The sequence below is a fragment of the Malaclemys terrapin genome, chromosome 13 (assembly GCF_027887155.1).
Source record: "Malaclemys terrapin pileata isolate rMalTer1 chromosome 13, rMalTer1.hap1, whole genome shotgun sequence".
NCBI classification, from domain to species: domain Eukaryota; kingdom Metazoa; phylum Chordata; order Testudines; family Emydidae; genus Malaclemys; species Malaclemys terrapin.
In genome coordinates this window covers 44563397-44582922 of record NC_071517.1, presented here as the reverse complement: position 1 = coordinate 44582922, position 19526 = coordinate 44563397, and the positions used below count along the sequence as shown (strand labels likewise).

The 19526-nt window shown below is 54.3% G+C and overlaps 1 long non-coding RNA gene across 2 annotated transcripts; it reads right to left on the bottom strand.

Moving 5' to 3' along the window:
* Positions 1 to 9489: 9489 nt before the first annotated feature.
* LOC128848170 (uncharacterized) lies at positions 9490 to 13554 on the bottom strand. Of its 2 annotated transcripts, none has more exons than XR_008446985.1 (4): positions 13380 to 13554; positions 11502 to 11613; positions 10425 to 10727; positions 9490 to 9843 (listed from the first exon to the last, which is right to left on the bottom strand). It is a non-coding gene; the product is annotated as an uncharacterized LOC128848170 (long non-coding RNA). The 2 variants fall into 2 exon arrangements; XR_008446984.1 differs by having other exon boundaries at positions 13400 to 13554.
* Between the last annotated feature and the right edge of the window lie 5972 nt (positions 13555 to 19526).

Sequence of the window (19526 nt, the reverse complement as noted above, 5' to 3'; positions counted from 1 at the left end):
CTTGGCAACAAGAGCACACTGTTGACTCATATCCAGCTTCTCGTCCAGTGTAACCCCGAGGTCCTTTTCTGCAGAACTGCTACCCAGCCATTCGGTCCCTAGTCTGTAGCAGTGCATGGGATTCTTCCGTCCTAAGTGCAAGACTCTGCACTTGTCCTTGTTGAACCTCATCAGGTTTTTTTTGGCCCAATCCTCTAATTTGTCTAGGTCCCTCTGTATCCGATCCCTACCCTCTAGTGTATCTATCATGCCTCCCAGTTTAGTGTCATCTGCAAACTTGCTGAGAGTGCAGTCCACACCATCCTCCAGATCATTAATAAAGATATTAAACAAAACTGGCCCTAGGACCGACCCTTGGGGCACTCCGCTTGAAATCGGCTGCCAACTAGACATGGAGCCATTGATCACTACCCGTTGAGCCCGACGATCTAGCCAGCTTTCTATCCATCTTACAGTTCATTCATCCAGTCCATACTTCTTTAACTTGGCGGCAAGAATACTGTGGGAGACCGTATCAAAAGCTTTGCGAAAGTCAAGGAAAGTTACAGGTCCTCCCTCCTCAGACAGCCCAGTCCCCATATGAGGTTTGGCTGTCCAAGATCACAGGAGGAGGCAGCATTCTGGTTTTTGGCATGGGTCAGGGAGAGAGCGAAGGAAAGAGCCCCCCAGATTCTGCTAGACAAATATTAAAGAAGTACAAGACTCCCAAAATTCATAAAAGTGTGTAACTGAAGTGTAACGCTCCAAACCTATCCTCAAAGGGGCATTTATTTCAGAGCCTGTGTCAACCCTGAGAACTGAATATTAATCTCCCTTCCCCAGCTTCTCAGCTCCAGGCACTCTGAGGCATGGGGATTTTGTTTCTCATTGATGGAGAGGTGAAGTTTGCTCTGTTGAGGATCCGGTGCCTGAACAATCCTCCGGTCCGGTTCCCCTGGATCTGTGGGACGCTTTCAGAAGAAGAGGAAGAGATGGCTCTCCTTTTGGAACAGGACCTAGATTTGTCCACTTTTGAGCACGTAGCTGTGACTTTGGCATCCTTCCCTTTTGAGGGTGCTCTGCTGCTCTGGGCCCTTGCGGATCTCATGGTGGTCACATCAAGCTCACCTTTGGTGGCTGTGGAGGAAACCTCCCATCTGGCATTGGACATTCTTGGAGCTACCTCCATGAATAGGAAGTTGCTTCCTGTCGGCCTGTTTCTAAGAAAGTGGACAAACAGTATCAGGTTCCACAGGAAAGTTTCTCTCATTTCCGCACCCATCCTGTACCAAGTTTGCTGGTGTGGCTGCAGCCAGAAACAGCTCAGATCTGGGCAAGGTCACTCTACCCCTGTGCATAGAGAGGACAGGAAGATGGATGCACTCAGGAGAAAGATGTTCTTGTCATTTTCTCTGGGAATTAGAGTGATGGCCCTCTACCATATCCATCTGTGGGGACGGGGAAATGGCATGTTTTGTGCAAGAACTGCCAGAGGAAAAAAGAAAACTGTCCAGCGCTCTTCTGACAGACTGACAGAACGGGGCAAAGCCTCCCTGCATGGCATCATTCAATGCTCCAGACTCTTCAGCCAGAGCTTTGGCCTTAGCAGCCTCTTTGAGGAGGCACATTTGACTCCAGTCATCTTCCTTGGCTGTGGCCACTGACGTTAAGGTAGAAGACCTCCCCTTTGAAGGGGATGGTATTTTCAGTACCAAGATGGACAAGCTCTTGTAAAAACTGAAGGAAACTAGATCTACTACTCGCTCTCTGGGTCTGTAACCCTCCACCAAGAGGCGACCTCCCACTCCATATTTTAGGTACCGGAGACCATATTTCCCACAATCCTCACCTTCTTTTTCCTGGAGCCAGAGACATTAGCAACCTCCGTTGTCATTTCAGAGTCAGGATAAGAAGAGGTCTGTCAGGTGTAGATGAAACAACCAGCTCCCTCTTCTTCATCTTCAACTAACCCCAGGCCTCAGATTTGATGTGAAAATAAAACGTCATGGACCAATCAGCAAGGATCAGTCTTCTGCTATTTGGACACTGGCTAGTCCAATTTATCAACAAGTGGAGGTCGATTACCTTGGATGTTTGGATAGTAGAAATGATAGAAAAGGGCTATGCTATTCAGTTTGAAAAACTGTCCCTTTGAGGGTAGAATCCAGGAGTCCTGGCTCCCAGCTCTTACTCACCAGACCTGACTTCCCTCCCAGAGCTGGGGGTTGGACCCAGCAACCCAGAATCCAACCTGCTCCATCAGATCTCATCCCGATCTCTAATAGTTAGAAATGGCTGAAGCCCTGAGGCCTAACACGCTGGCTCCTAGTCCCTGCACCCACACTAACCTATTAGACACACTTCTTTCCTGGTGAGCTGGGGTTGGAACCCAGGAGTCCTGGCTCTCAGCCCCCCCTTCTCTAACCCACTAGATCCCACTCCCCTCCCAGAGCTGGGGTTAGAGGCCAGGACTACATAACATTATTAATTATTATTATTTTATTTATTTGTATTACTGGAGTGCCTGTAAGCCCCAGTCATGGACCAGGCCCCTATACAAGCCGGGCGCTATACAAACACAGAACAAAAAGACGGGACGCGTCCCCAGAGCATTTACAGTCTAAGTAACATGGCCCTGCCCTCAGAAACACTGCCGTCAACGTAGTAGGGGTGGTCGGCCATGCCCTGAGGGGCGGTAGGTGTGGCCTGAGGTTGGTTGAGCTGCTTGGGGAGGCCCTGCGTGTCATGTGGGCCTGGTTTATGTGCTGGGAGGTGGAGTGAGAAAAGGAACCAGGCCCCCAAACTCTGCTAGACAAATGTCAAGGAAGTGCGAGAGTCCTATAGTTCATCCCTCAGATGGAACAATTCAAACGTAGCCTCAAACCGGCTGGTTTTCAGACCTTGCGTGAACCTGGAGAATCACTTCTTTCTCTCTATTGCCTCAGCTTCCCATCTCCAATGAACTGGAGCCAGCCGACATCTTCAGAGCAACAAGATTTCCCACTGAAAAACGGGTCTTTGGTGCAGGGCTGGCCTTACCATGAGCTGAAGTGAGATGGCTGCCTTAGGTGCCAGACTGTGGGGGGGCGGCACTAGGACCCAGAGCGTAGAAAATTGTGTCTGCTGCTGGTGCCTATGTATTCTCTCTGCTCTAGATGCACAGAGATGGTGGAGTGCTGTGCTGGAGGAAGGACGGCACAAGAGACAGGCAGGCAGGAGAAAAGGGGAGAGGGAAGAACAGAAAGCAGCAGGAGCTGCAGGGAGAGAGAGGAGGAGGAGCCTCTTATGTACCTCTCCAGCACCCCCAGGAGCCTGGACTGATTCACACCAGCTTCTCAGGGAGCTTCCTGGTTCCTGCTGCTTCCCTGAACCCACTTGAGGAGAACGGGCCGTCAACTGAAGTAGTAGGAGCCAGTTAGGCCCTTAAGACGCTGATATCTTCCCTCACTCAGGCCCTGCTACCAGCCCGCTTATTTGTCCCCTTCAACTGAGTGTTGAGAGCCACTCTAGCTGGCACAGAACAGCAGTCATGAGTGAAAGAAGAAAACGCCCCTCTGGGGCAGCATTCAGAAAAAGAAGGAAAGCAAAGGAATCGTTTCTATTTAAGCAGGAAGGAGCTCTCCTGAGATACAGAGACATAAATGTTCACGGTGAGCTTCCAGCCCCAGTGAGGATGTGAGTGGTGAGGAGATGCCAGATCTTCCAGTTAGTCAGAGCGCAGGTGACCTGGCAGCTACTGCAGCATCCATATCTCCATCTCCAATGGATGTGACCATGCACATTCCTGAAGAAACGTGCAGATCAGAGAAGAGTGTGGTAGAGGCACGAGAAACAGCTGCTGCTGAGTTTAGTTCCTTAAGTCTAGATGATCCAGGACTATGGACCCACTTGAGCAGTAGCCTGAGGGACTTCCTTGTACTGCCTGGGCCACAGCAAGTGAAAAACTTTATGTTCCCCAAAGACAATGAAAATAGAAGTTTCCATGCAACACATTACTGGTGTGAAATCCCCAATGGTGACAAAGTGGAGAGGTCATGGCTTATGTAGTCAAAAACCCAGAATGCTGTCTACTGTTTTTGTTGCAAACTCTTCTAGTCTAATGTTCCAGCCACATTGGGTTCTACAGGAACAAAGGACTGGAAAAATCTGCTAGAAATCTGGCATGCCATGAGAAGGCAGCAAATCACCAGAGAGTATTCCATAGGTGGAAAGAGCTTGAGATGAGACTAAGGTTAAAGGCCACCATAGATGATCAGCATCAACAGAAGATTGCATCAGAGTCTCTTTATTGGCAAAATGTTCTGAAAAGGCTCATTGCCATTGTGAGAATGCTTGCTACCCAAAACCTAGCACTGCGTGGCACTTCAGATCAGCTGTATGTGCCAAACAATGGAAACTTCCTTAAAATTGTGGAGCGGATGGCTGAGTTTGATGCTGTACTCCAGGAGCATCTAAGAAGAGTCAACACCCAAGAAATGTACACACACACACCACTATCTTGGAAAAACAATTCAAAATGAGATTATACAGTAACTGGCCATAAAAGTCAAACAGAAGATTGTGGCAGATCTAAAATCAGCAAGACATTACTCTGTTATTCTGGACTGCACATCTGACTGCATTTTGTAACAACAGAACCTAGTGAAAATGTCCCTGCAATGGTGACTGTCAGAGAGCATTTTCTAGAATGTATTGACATTGATGATACTACAGGAGCAGGTGTGACAAATGTGCTTCTTAAAAAGCTGGAAGATACGGGAATTGCGATAGCTGACATGAGAGGTCAGGGCTACGATAATGGTGCCAACATGAGAGGAAAGAACAGAGGAGTGCAGACACGGATCCGAGAGTTAAACCCTTGAGCTTTTTTTGTCCCATGCAGTTCTCATTGATTGAACTTGGTGGTCAGCGATGCAGCATCAGCTTCTAGTGAGGCTGCTGAATTTTTTAATGTAATTCAAAGTATCTATGTATTTTTCTCTGCATCAACTCATCAATGGCAAATTTTGAAGCAACATCTGGGAACATCCTTTCGGACACTGAAACCACTGAGTGCCACACGATGGGAAAGTTGAGTGGAGGCGATAAAGCCTATCAAACACCAGATTGGGAAGATAGATGATGCCATAGTTGCCATTATGGAGGATAATGCTATGACAGGAACTGTTCGTGGGAGAACAGTGGCAGAGGGAAATGGAATCACCAGAAACATACATAACTTCAAATTTCTGTGTGGCTTAGTGTTGTGGCCTGATATACTGTTTGAAATAAATGTTGTAAGCAAGAGACTCCAAGGTGTTGACCTTGATATATCTGGAGCAATGGAACAACTGGACAAAGCAAAGTCATACCTACAGTCTTACTGGTCAGATGAGGGATTTCAAAATATTCTGAAGAGTGCACAGAAGTTGGCAGAGGAACTTCACACTGAAGCTATTTCCCCACCCATTCAAGAATACAAGAGTCACCGAAGAAGACATTTTGATTTTGAAGCATGGGATAATCCCGTAAGAGACCCCAAACAACAATTCAAAGATGAATTCTTTAACCAAGTACTAGATTGTACAATACAGTCAGTTGAAGAATGTTTCATGCAGCTAAAGGATCACAGCAGTATATTTGGGATGTTGTATGATATTCCAAAATTCCTCACTATACCTGAAGAAAACCTACACCAGCAATGCAGGGCACTAGAGACAGTGTTGACATATGATGACATGTGATATTGATGTGAGTGATTTAGGTGATGAACTGAAAGCCCTTTCAAGATAGGATCAACTCCAAAGGCTGTTCTGGAATATATGTGCACAAATAAGATGACCACCCTCTTTCCAAATGCTTGTGTTGCTCTGCGCATACTTCTAACACTTCCTGTAACAGTTGCCAGTGGAGAACACAGCTTCTTCTCCAAGCTGAAGTTAATAAAAACACATCTACGCTCCACAATGACACAGGAGAGGCTGGTCGGCCTTGCAACCATCTCAATAGAGCATGAACTGGCCCAGACTGTGGACCTTCAGGAAGTAGTTCAAATCTTTGCAACCAAGAAGACATGGAAAGCACCACTTTGATCATTCAAACAGATAAAAATGCCAGTGTTTATTATGCAGACAAGAAAAGTTACATTTGCTGGTCAAGTGTTTGAAAGTTAAGTGTTACTTAAAATTTTTGAACAAAGCATTTTAAGTTGTTAGTTCTCCTTTATTGGGGTAGGTAGCAGAACAGTACCATGAGAGGAGTAGAACAGGTAGAAGGCAGAATTGAAACCTTTCAAAGTTTTGGCCCAAGCGAGGGGCATGGGGGTGTCATTTGAGCTCCCCGCCTCAGGTGCCAAAATGTTGTGGGCCGGCCCTGCTTTGGTGCAAACAAACTTTTTTTGGCAACCTCATTTTTGGCAGGAAAGATACTTTTCTGGAGGGAAAAGTTGGGTTTGGAGAGGAAGGTCACTTTCGGGGCAGGAAACGCTGCTTTTGGTGAGAAATGCGTTTGGCCGGAACTGTGGGATTTTGGCAGGAAATTTCAGAAGGAATTGAAAGAATTTTCATTTTCTTTTGTTTCGTGTTGAAATGAAGGAGCGGGCGGGCTCCTTACGAGAGCACCAGAGTGCGGGCCAGCTGAGGGTGAGCTGTATCTCTGCTCGCTGAGGACGGAGACGGGATGAAGGTGCTGCTACTGTTTGAAAAAATCAATTCAGCGCTAGTTCCACTGGCTCAGGTTAGCAGGTAACGCTGTGCACCCCACCTCCGCTATAGGGCTAACCTGGTAAAAAGGCCTGAGGGGTGTTTAGAGAGTGAATTTCTGTGGGCTGATTGGTTATGACTGGGGCCAGTTTCGGAGGGGTGGCCGTGTTGGTCTGTATCAGGAGTACTCCAACAAAAAAACTTCAAAAACAGACTCCAACGAGAAACTGCAGAATTGGAATTAATTTGCAAATTGGACACCATCAAATTAGGCTTGAATAAAGACTGGGAGTGGATGGGCCATTACACAAAGTAAAACTATTTCCCCGTGTTAATTTTTCCCCCCTCTGCTACTCACACCTTCTTGTCAACTGTTGGAAATGGGCCGTCCTGATTATCACTACAAGTTTTTTTTTCTTCTGCTGATAATAGCTCACTAAACAGCTCATCTTAATTAATTACCCTCGTTACAGTTGGTCTGGCAACACCCATTGTTTCATGTTCTCTGTGTATATATATCTTCCTACTGTATGTCCCACTGCATGCATCCGATGAAGTGGGCTGAAGCCCACGAAAGCTTATGCCCAAATCAATGTGTTAGTCTCTAAGGTGCCACAAGGACTCCTCGTTGTTTTTCCTGATACAGACTAACACGGCGACGCCTCTGAAACCTGTTACCATACAGTATAGTCTAGTAATACCGTTCCCCATCATTGGCCCCCTGCTGCCCCCATGTGGTCATTGTACAGTATAGCTGTCCTGTTCCCCATCCCTCCACTTCCTGCTGCCCCAGTGGGGTTATTAGCCAGTATAGCTGTCCCGGTCCACATCCCTGGCCCCTTGCTGCCCCCCTCTGGTCATTGTACAGTATAGCTGTCCCTGCTTTCCCATCCCGTATCCCCTGCTGCCCCCATGTGGTCATTATATAGCATAGCCCTCCCCCCCTCTGGTCATTATATAGAATAGCAGCCCCTGACACCTTTCTCCTTGTGGTCATAGGACAGACCAGCGCCTTTACCCGGTTAAAAATGATCTGATCCAGGGCCGGGGAAGAGTTTGGAGCCTGGGGCACGACCCCCATCTTGGAGATGAGGTTTAAGAAAGGAACAGAGTCTAATGGCTTCTCCGTGCTATGGCAAAACTTTTTAAAAGCGCTGTACTGAGGCGCTACCTACCCCTGCCCTACACTCAAACCCAGAGCCAGCCCCCCCAGAAAACACCCCCCTAGCTGCTGTTTACAACCTTTCAACTCCTTTGGCACCCCTGCCCCCTTGGGCACCTGCTGGCATGTAACCCCCAACTTTCACTCCCCCTTCACCACATCATCCGCTCAACAATCTCCTCCCACCTACGCACTAGCAAGAAAAGAACTGCTGTCCCAGGCTGGCTGGCCCTTTAAGGGGAGCTGGGCTCATCCCCACTTCCCAGCCCCACCTGATCCTCATCAGCCAGCCCAGGGCCCCACTGGGAGTGGGCCTGAAAGCCCAGAACCTAGCAGGGGCAGAGGCTGCAAGGATCACACTGACTTCAGCTATCCTGGGCAGGACTTTCTGGCTGGAGGAGCTGCCTCACCAGCCCACAGCAGCGCCAAGGAGCCGCGGGAGCCAGATGGAGGGTGAGTGATGCTTCTGGGCAGTGCGTGATAATGGCATTGGGGGGCACTCTGGGGTGGCCAGACTCTCCCATTCCAGTTAATGAAGTTTTCCTAATGTAATTAAGGCCCAGCTCCTCCAGGGTTTTGAGGTGCCTAAGTCCCCATGAGGGGCTGGGTCTAAGAGCTGGGTTTGTTACAGCCTGAACAAACGGGGTTTAGCTTCCCCCTGACTGGGACCAGGGGGAAGCTAAACCATGATCAGTCCCACCCTTGCAGCAGCTGGTGTCCAGCTGTCAGAGCTGGGCTAACGAGGCTGGTGTGAATCTGAGTGTAGATGGGGCTGGGGGCCCCCCACTCTCAGCACGTTGCTGCCCAGGCCCATGGGCTGTATCAACGCTAAACTATAAAAACCTCCCAGGGCAAGATCAAAATAAGTCTGTATCAGCTGATGTTCATCCCCACTGAGGAGACCAGGAGGGGGGAGGCAGGAGATTGGGGTGGGGGGTGGAGAGGGTACAAGGAGGGGACACCAGTGTGGTTTTTGGTGCTCAGGGTCATTCCCCACTCAGATTTGACACCCCCCCCCCGGGCCAGGCTGATGCGGGCAGGACGCTTTGCCAGTGGGTTGGTCTTTCTGCTCTCCATGGCCCAGTGGCTGCTCTTCCCTGACCCGGTTCCCTGTGAGGAGATTCTGTGCCCCCCCCCCCCCCCCCCGTAGGAGTTGGTGGCTGGGGTACAGCCAGAGGGAGTGAGGAGCCGACCACCTGGAGGGGGCAAAGGGAAGGAGAACGAACAGAGCCAGCTGGATGCCCAGCTGGGCTGGGACCCGTGGGGAATATCGGGCGGGTGCTGGGGGCTGCGCAGAGTTGCCTGGGGGAGGCTGGGCAGGGACTCAGGCAGGCACAAGACAAGGTGGCCAGGGTGAGGAAGGCCCACAATGCTGCACTGATCAACATGTCCCTCTCCCCTGTGATGGGTCAGTGTGGACAGGAGATTTACAGGGGGGAATTCCATGTTTCCATCCAGTGCCTTCATCAGATCTCAAAGCACTTTACTGGGGAGGGCAGCACCATTATCCCCATTTTACAGAGGGAAACTGAGGCAGAGGGCCCTACTGGTCCCCCATACATGAGGGATTTGAGAGGAATGTGGCTCTAACGGAGACCTGTGTGGAGGGGGCTGACTGGGTGTATGGGGGGAACTCAGGAGGGGGGGGGGGCACAGATGAGGGGAAACTGGCTGCCCTGTGTGGAGGATGAGGGTGAATCTGGCTGGGATCCCCTGTGGGGGATGGGCATCATGGGGCGGGGAATCATCCCACCTCTCCTAGCAGTGAATTCCCTGCTCAACTTTGCACACCACAGGTGCCGTCCAGTGGCCAGTGCTTGTATTGCAACTTCCCCTCTGAAGGCTGTCTAGGGCCTGCAGCAAGCCCTTATCTCTGGCTGGCCTGTGTACAGAACGAGGGCACCACCCAGTGGTCAGGGCTTTTATTGCACCTCCACCCCATCCATTCATTCCTGACTGTCTCTGGCTCCAGCTGCCTTCCGTCAGGTCTCCCTCGGCTCCTGCAAGCGGGGTCTGGGGAGCCTAGGAGAGAAGGAAGGCATGTTAGTAGCGGGGCTGGGGAGAGCCCTACAGACCATCAGCTTTGCCCTGGTGGAGGGGGGCTGGATGCAACACCATTATGGGGGTGCCCAGGAGGAGCCCCCAAGGCAGTGACTGCTTTGCTGTGGGGGGTGGGAAGAATGGGATCGTCGGCAATCAGCGCAGGCAGGGTGCCCTAAGGGTTACTGAACCGATTCCATTCCCCTGAGCCAGGCAGCCCCCTGCCTTGGGGGCAGAGCTGATGCCCCCTAGAGGGGAAAGGGCCCGTGCCCCATTTCCCCACCCCCCTGAGCCGGCCAATCCCCAGTACTGAATGTGTTGGAATAAAGACACCTGAACAGCTCCGTTCTGGCTACCCCGTCGGTAACTCTCCATTCCGGTTAATCTGCCTCCGGTTCTTACGCGCCCGAACACGGGGGGTGTCCAGGCACGCCTTTGTGGGAGGGCACCGGGCACTAACGCGGCAGCATCCCCTGCCCCACACCCCTTTCTACCCCACTCCGGAGCAGCATGCATTTCAAGATCACAAAGTTTTACCTATTCATTGCCGTGGTTTAACATACCAGACAAAATTGTTTGCGGCTGTGAACCGGTGACAAATGCTGCTCTCTCATTCCTACAGCCCTGGCTGCTTCCTGGGAGTTGAGCATCCATGCAGCAGGGTTTGCGGCAGCGTCCTCTCTGGTGCGTTCCACTCCAGAGATGGCTGCATTTCAGCAGCAGGGTGAGTTATCCCTGCCCCCCACCTTGCAAGGCATGCTGGGACCTTGCAGGTTTGGAGCTAGGAATCTGTTTCCCTGGAAAGCCGTATCGTCGTCATGGGAACTCCATGCCGAGGGCACCCTGCAGAGATGTCAGCGATCCTGCTGCAGAAGAGGGGAGATGTGCTGCATAAAAGGGGTACAAATAGGGCAAGGCCCCATGCCCCACTCCCCAAGCCAGCCATCCCTGCAGGGGGAAGTGTAGGAAGTGACGATCCAGGAGCAGCCCAGGGAGTAGCTGTCCCGTTACTCGTTACTTTCAGTGCTTTGCCTCCGGTTCTTACGTGCCCACACAGTGCAGGGTACGGGCACGCCTTTGTGGGAGGCTATTGCAGGGAGTCCTGCTCCCTCCCGCCAGGGCATGAAGACCGAGATGGGACCCAGGCATCCGGGAGGGCAGTACAGGGCGCTCACCCCTAGGGATCAGAGACCAGGATAGCAAAGGGGACCCAGGTGTCTTGGGCTGGCAGCGCAGGGTGCACCTGTTCAGGCTTCATTGGCTGAGGTTACTCCAGGCACCACCTAACAGACCCCACTGCTTCGTGGGGAGGGAGGGAGAGTGGGAAGGAATGAACAACTCCTCAGTCTCACGCCCTAAGGACTACAACTCCCAGCATGCCACGGGAAAGCCACGGCTTAACCCTTTGATCACCCTCACCTCGGTGAGAAACAGGCAGCCTGCAATTCCTAGCCACAGTAAGTCAGAACATTCAAGGACACTTGGTTAAAACAGAACCCAGGAGTCCTGGCTCACCCCTGACCTTACGCTGACTCCCCTCCCAGAGCCAGGGATGGAACGCAGGAGTCCTGGCTCCCAGCTCCTCTGCTCTAACCACTGGACCCCACTGCCTTGGGGTATATAACTCTGTCGAGCGGTACCTGTCAGGGCTGATCGACGTCCATGGTGATGGCAGGTGTCTCAGACAGACCCCTCGGCTCCATGACCTGGAGATCGCTGGGTCCCAGCACGAGCCGCTCCGGAGTGGGCAGCCTGTGGGAATGCAGGGAAAATATAAGAGAAGCTGGAAACTATGACGGGGTGTGTGTGAGAAAAGTGATTAATTTATCCAGAGTTAGTTACAGAGAGGAGCTGTGGGGGGAGCCCAGGGCTGGGCTAGCAGAGAGCTGTGGGTCGGGAGTGAGAGGCACCGGCAGAGCTGGGGGGGCAGGGCTGGGCTAGCAGAGAGCTGTGGGTCGGGAGTGAGGGGCACCGGCAGAGCTGGGGGGGGAGCCCAGGGCTGGGCTGGCAGGGGCTGCGGGTCGGGAGTGAGGGGCACCGGCAGAGCTGGGGGGGCAGGGCTGGGCTAGCAGAGAGCTGTGGGTCGGGAGTGAGGGGCACCGGCAGAGCTGGGGGGGCAGGGCTGGGCTAGCAGAGAGCTGTGGGTCGGGAGTGAGGGGCACCGGCAGAGCTGGAGGGGTAATGTATAGCAGAGGCAGTCCCAGCCATGGGGACCCCCCCCCCGTCACTGCCCTCTGGCCCCCAGTGAGCACATGGGCCAGTGTGGGCCGGTTGGGGTGAGAGGGGCTTACCCCGGAGCACACCCCATGGGGCATCCCTGTCCCCACCCCGGTGTATCTCACACACCAACGACCGTTAGGAGCACTTACCCAGATGGACTCGCTCACTCAGACACAGCACAGGGACACACACACACACACACCCCCCTGTCTGTACACACATGCACACAACCACAGCCCATACACACTACACTGACCTGCGCACACAACCCCAGTGCTCACACGCATCCCCTCACCCTCCTGCACAACCCACCCCCAACTACAGCCCCAGTGACACATGGCTCCCTACCCACATGATCACAGACACCATGTGCACAACCACTATACACAGCAATGCATGCACAAATACAGACTTGTGTACACAACACACAATCACAGCCATAATCTACAGCCATTCATATATACACAACTAAAGAGAGAGCTGTCCACATATGTATGTGCAATAGTCAGACATAACATACATTCCTACACACAAATGCACAATAGACACACAACATACTTGCATATGCACAAACCCCTCCCTAAACACAAGTACACACACACTTCTCCACCCCTGCAAACACAACCCACTCACAACCCTAACCACAGCCACACGCAGATCTGATAGGCGTAGGATTGTGTGTTGTGCTAACACATGCGCATCTGGACACACCACCACAACCCTGAACCCCTGGCACTGCAGGGATTTCTCCGCACTGGTTTGCGTTAAAACGCACAACTGCTGGGAGTCGTCAAACCCCTTAATCTGAATGACTGAACCAGGCCCACTCGCAACACAAATCATTGAGGAGACCGTCTGTAGTGTGCCAGCAAAGTGAGACACAGCGCTGTGTGTGTGTGTGTGTGTGTGTGTACATGTGCATGCAGCGCCCCCATCCACACGGAGTATTGTCTTTGCATGCAGCGCAACTGACACAAACCTGCACCCTTATTCACAACACACACAGCCAGCCGCGTGCCTGCAAGACCTTAGAGGCTGGGGACAGGACCTTAGCGCCGCCCCCCCCGTGCACAACACACACACACCAGCATTATCCATGCAAGAACTCAACTGCTCGGCAACAGGATTTAACACAACACACGCCCAGCATTGTCCATACAAGATCTGCGCTGCCTGCAGCTCTCTCATCCCAGCCCTGGGGTCTAGTCCCGGAGCCACCGGCCGCGGGGGGGTGGTCTTGTCTCCTTGTTCTGCGCCTGTGCAGCGCCTAGCACAGCCGGGGTCTAGCGCCCACCTACCCCCGGTGCAAACCACTCACTCCGCTGCTCTCGCTCAGGGCGGCCGCTCCCGTACCAGTCCCCAGGCTCCCCGCTGCCGGGCCAGCCCCGTCCCGAGCCGGTGCCCCCTGCCCCGGGCCAGGATGCCAGCGGATCGCCCCTGCCCCCTGGGCGCCCCCCGGGCTGCCTCCATGGCTGTCCGCGCCGCACAGCATGCCGGGAGGGCGTGAGCTCTAATAGCCGGCACGGCCCTCTCCTCCCATTGGCTGGCTGCCCCGGCCTCCTGATTGGCCGACAGGAGGGGGCACGCTGTGATTGGGGGACGCGTGTCTGGGGCTCCGCCCCCCTCCTTTCCCCCCGCCCTAGCAGGAGCTGGGCTGGTCAGTGAACGGGAAGTGGGGAAATGTGACGGGAAGTGACACCCCATAGAGAGACCAACCCGCTGGGGGACAGCCTGGGGGGGGAGGGACGGGCGGATATTAGGATGGGGAGGGGGAATGGATGGTTGGGAAGAGGTGTGGGACAGGGATGGATGTGAAGGTGGGGGCAATGGGAAGGGTGTGGGGGGGGTGGAGGAGTGGGAAGGTGGGGGGATGGGAAGGGGTGTGGGGGAATAGATGGGTGTGGAGGCGATATGGGGGGATGAAGAAATGGGAAGAGGGTGGGGGAGGGGGTGGATGGATGGGTAGGAAGGGAGTGTGGGGAGCCGATGGATGGACGGGAAAGCGTGGGGGCGGGGGGGGTGTGGATGGATGGGCAGGGATGTTGTCCCTAACCTCTGTTTGCCAGAATGGGTGACGGGATGGATCACTTGATGATTCCCTGTTCTGTTCATTCCCTCTGGGGCACCTGGCACTGGCCACTGTCAGAAGACAGGATACTGGGCTAGATGGGCCTGTGGTCTGACCCAATATGGCCGGTCTTATGTTCTTACGTTTTGACTCTCGCTTGTGACTTGGCGGTTGGAGAAACATGGGCCCAGCACAAGGTCTGAGCAGCCGCGCGGAGACCTGGCAAACTCATCTCACGTTGGGCTGGTTAGAGAATTGCTTCCGTTGCTTCTCTGCACGCAGGCTCTCAGCAGGGTGCAGGCCTGGCCGGCTACGCCAGACGCTCCTTAGACAGGAGGCAAAAGATGGGAGAGACGAGGGGTGGAAAAGGACACGTGGGGGGAGAGGATACCACCGCTTAGGGGCGTGATCTCAGCACGGCCCTTGGGTGAGAGCCGAGGCCTCCTCGTTCAGACTCTTTCAGCGTTTCTGTTTCCCTTTTGTATTCGGGGTGACAGGCTCCTGTGACACTCAGCTCGCAATTCGGTGACATGTGTCGGGCCAGTTATCACCGCAGGTGGGGGTGGGGGAGAATGGATAGGGAGAGGCCTAGGGGGTGGATGGAGAGGGGGTGTAGGGAGCTGGACAGGCAGAGGAAGCTTATGCTCCCAATACTTCTGTTAGTCTTAAAGGTGCCACAGGACCCTCTGTTGCTTTTTACAGATTCAGACTAACACAGCTACCCCTCTGATACTTGCTGCCATCTAGTGGCCCTTCGCTCTCAGTCCACCCCCCGCCCGGCTCCCCTCTGTCCCTCTCTGAGCCCCAGGCATGCCCTGGGAACTCCCAGGTACCGCCCTGTGCCTCCGTGTAGCAGATCCCACTGGGGGACACCCCGAGGACCCACTCCCAACCCGGGGGCCCTTTCGAGCTCGCTCCCATCACCCTCTGCAGACTGGCTTGGGAGTCTGGCGTATAGCTGCCCCCCTTTCCAGCTCCCATCAGACCCCCGCTCACCCCTGAGCCGTGGGGCACGTCGCTAGCAAGCCACAGCGCCTTGCGGTTCCCAGGCACTGCGCTGTTCCAGCTCCACGTCCCCGCAGTCTGCAGAGACGAGCTCCTGGGTAGCTCCTGACCGCTGGAGGCTGGGGTGTGGACTGTCGGCTCGCTGGCTCTTTTTGTTCTGTGTTTGTACAGCTCCTGACACAGCGGGGTCCTGCTCTGTGATTGGGGGCCCGGGGCTCTCGTGAGTCACACACACTGGGCTCTCACTTCTCCAGGTGACCTGACTTCAGTTCTTGCTCCCCGTTCCCCCAGGGCACAAGGGGTTGCTCTTGCAAATTCTTGGGGTTGGTGCAGGAGGGGGAGGGATTTTGCAGCCACATTCAGATTTGTATTTTGTGGGGGTGAGTGTCACTGGGATATATTTAGTTTATTAACAGGGATGGGGGCATTAGCTGAATGCAGCCCCCCACCCCATACACAGAGGCCAGGCCGGTTGAGATTGGAGGGATTTTTGATATGAGGCAAAAATAATATGAGTATGAATGTCAATTATTAATAATACATCAAATCTAGCATTCATGTAGTGCTTTTCATCGGTAGAGCTTAATAAATTAGTATTAAGAAAATAATTCATACTTATTACTAAGATGTACTATAAATATAGAATCATAAAATAGTAATTACAATATAAACACAATAGTATAATAATTCCTAGTTGTCATATAATGCTTTCCCTCAGTAGCTCTTAATATAATAACATTAATAATAATATCATACGTATAAAATAGTGTGAAGTTATAATATAAATGCATAATATAATAAAAATAGCATTAATATGAATACATTACCTAGCTCTCATATAGTGCTTTTCATCAGTGGATCGCAATAAATTAATGGTAATAACATAATTCATACTTAGTAATAATATGTGCTATCAAGATGATATAATAAACAGTAAACTATAATAATGCGTAATTCTCATATTGTACTTCTCAGCAGTGGATTTCAATTAATAGCACGCCGTCAGTCGATCTCAGTAAATGAATTAATAATAATAAATGACATGGTAATAAGAGGTACTGTGAATATAATCTAGCAATAGTATATTACAATATTAGTAGATTGTCTCATTCAACAATACATTACTAATAGTACACTAAATACGATCTATAGTGTAATAAAATGTCCAATAACACGCACTAGACTAATAAACCAGAGCATGTTAATAATTGGCTTTATCCAGAGAGCTGAATTCAACTCCATGAGCGTGCGAAGCATTTCCACTAGCTCCGCCCAATTCAACTTGGGACTGACCAGTAAGAAACAGCCCAGGCCTGGCCTGTCATTGTCCTGCCCTCACAGATCCGCCATTGTCACGTAATTCCCTTGGTCCTGTCATCCTTGTGTTGTTCTCCTCCCCCCGGGGTGTGCGTGTTCTTTTGTTTCCTCCTTCTCCTGGTCCCATGTTTCCTCCCACATGGGACGGGGGATTAACCCAAATTCCAGCCATACCCTGTCCCCCAGTTAAGTTAAGCCTCCCCGGGGGTTGCCCTCTCAGCCCTGGTGTTGCTGGCTTGGTTCTCCTGCCCTGGGGCATTCTGGTCCCCATGGGTTGGCTTTGTTTGGTCCCAGGTGTGTAGCCTGTGGAACTCATGGCCACATGAGGCCATGGGCTCAAAAATGGAGCGTCAAAAGCAAGGGGGCATATGGCTCACACTGGAAGGGTGTGACCGTGCTAGGAAGAGATTAATGCCCAGATACAGAGAGGGATGGTGGGAGTGGGCAGGGGATAGATGAAGGGGGCAGATGGGGATGGATAGATTCCATGATTGCAGAACTGGCCAGTTGCATCATGGGCACTCTAGAGTCTAGACCTTAGCATAAAACTATCCGTGCTGGCCACTGTCTGAGGTTGGATACAGGCTGGATGGACCCAGGGGTCTGATCCCAGCAGGTGGGGGAGAGGGGTCTGGGTGGGTTGATCCACACATTATAATTTTGCATTGAAAACTGAGCCATGGGGATGTGGCGGCGCTACCTGCTCTGGCCACCAGGGGTCACCCTCGAGCTAGAACCTTTGGCTGCTTGGTAAATTCCCTATTGGGAAGAGGCAGCCAGGTAGCTCTTCCCCCCCCCCCCCGCCCTCCTCCCCCATGCTCTGGGGCAGGGGAGGGCAAACTTTTTGGCCTGAGGGCTACATCGGGGTGGGGAAATTGCATGCAGAGCCCTGAATGTAGGGCTGGGGCGGGGGGTTGGGGTGCGGTGTGCAGGAAGGGGGATCAGGGCAGGGGGTAGGGGTGCGGGAGGGGGCTCAGGGCAGGGGGTAGGGGTGCAGGAGGGGTGCGGGGGGGCTCAGGGCAGGGGGTTGGGGTGCAGGAGGGGGCTCAGGGCAGGGGGGAGGGGTGCAGGAGGGGGCTCAGGGCAGGGGTTGGGGTGCAGGAGGGGGCTCAGGGCAGGGGGTTGGGGTGCAGGAGGGGTGCGGGAGGGGGCTCAGGGCAGGGGGTAGGGGTGCAGGAAGGGTGCAGGAGGGGGCTCAGGGCAGGGGGTAGGGGTGCAGGAGGGGTGCGGGGGGGCTCAGGGCAGGGGTTAGGGGTGCAGGAGGGGCTCAGGGCAGGGGTTGGGGTGCAGGAGGGGGCTCAGGGCAGGGGGTAGGGGTGCAGGCTTTGGCCCTGCACCACTTACCCGGAGCGGCTCCGGGGTGGCAGCAGCACCGCCCCGCTAAGGCAGGCTCCTTGCCCGCCCTGGTCCCGCTGCTCCAGGAGCGGGCGGCACCACGTCCCTGCGGCCCCTGTGGGGGGCAGAGGGGGCAGTGCAGGGATGTGGTGCCGGCCACTTCCAGGAGCGGCGCGGGGCCCAGTGCCAAGGGGGTGGCAAACCCGTGGGCCGGATCCAAACCCCTGAGGGGCCGGATCCAGCCCGCAGACTGTAGCTTGCCCACCGCTGCTCTGGGGGGTGGGGGACGGTGGCTGGATGGGGGGAGGGGAGGTAGATATTCCACCGCTGCAGAACTGGCCAGCTGGAAATGGGCCGGCCCAGTCCCCTCCCACTCCCTGCCCCCGACCTGGATCTGACCCAGGGGCTCCTGGGTACCCCCCTCCCCAGGGCCCAGCCAGCCGAGGCCAACTCTGATTTCCCACCCGTCCGCTCCCATGACCCCAGCGGAGAAACATTCCTGCCCAGGCCATGAGCCAGCCCCGGCCTGGGGCTGGGATCCCCTGTGCCCAGCTGGGCCTTTGGGCATGGGCCCATGGTGGGCACAAATCTTCACTGAAGGGGGACAAGCCACCTGCTCCTCCCCTGAGACGCTGCTCTGCCCCCGAGACGCCCCTCCCCTCCTGGAGCTGGGAGAGAACCCAGGAGTCCTGGCTTCTAGCCCCCCTGCTCTAACCACTAGCCCCCACTCCCCTCCCAGAACTGGCAAAGAACCCAGGAGTCCTGGCTCCCCAGCTCTAATCACTAGATCTCATTCCCTTCCCTAGATCCTTGGCTCCATAATCCCAGGGGAGCGGGGCCTCGTCATGGGACAGGAATTCCTCAGAGGCACAAATTATTCTGCCGGCTGAGTGGGCACCGAGCTGGCTCTTAAAGGATCCCTGCCCTGGCACGGGGGGGGGGGGGGGGAGCCCAGAGCCCGGGCTGGGAACCAGAGACATAATGAGCTCGTCAGCCAATGAGCGCATGGGGCCTGCAAGGGGGAGGGGCCCCCAGGAACTGTCCTGTTCCCTGACTCAGCTGGTCTCTCTGGAGCCTGGGGTTGGACCAGGACTCCTGGGTTCTCTCCCCAGCTCTGGGAGGGGAGTGGGGGCTAGTGGTTAGAGCGGGGGGGGGCTGGGAGCCAGGACTCCTGGGTTCTATCCCTGGTTCTGGGAGTGGGGGCTAGTGGTTGGGGGGGGGGCTGGGAGCCAGGACTCCTCGGTTCTCTCCCCAGCTCTGGGAGGGGAGTGGGGGCTAGTGGTTAGAGCGGGGGGGGGGGGGCTGGGAGCCAGGACTCCGGGGTTCTCTCCCCAGCTCTGGGAGGGGAGTGGGGGCTAGTGGTTAGAGCCGGGGGGGGCTGGGAGCCAGGACTCCTGGGTTCTCTCCCCAGCTCTGACTCAGGCACCTGCTGTTTCTAGGCAGCCCGTTCCCCTTGGGGGGCCCGAGGGACCCTGGCTAATGGATGACCCGGCAGCTTCAGCCTCAGCTGGTCTCCCCCCGGGAGCCGCCGGCGCTGCCCGCCCGCGACATTCACGCTGGGCCGGGAAACAAACGGGGTATTTAAGAACCCATCAGTGTCAGTGCAGACTGGATGGGGGAGGTTGTGCTGACCCCAGGGCGGCGCTAGGGGGCGCTGTGCTGGGCAGGGGAATGGGGCGGGGAGGGGGGGAGCCAGGACTCCTGGGTTCTTTTCCCACGC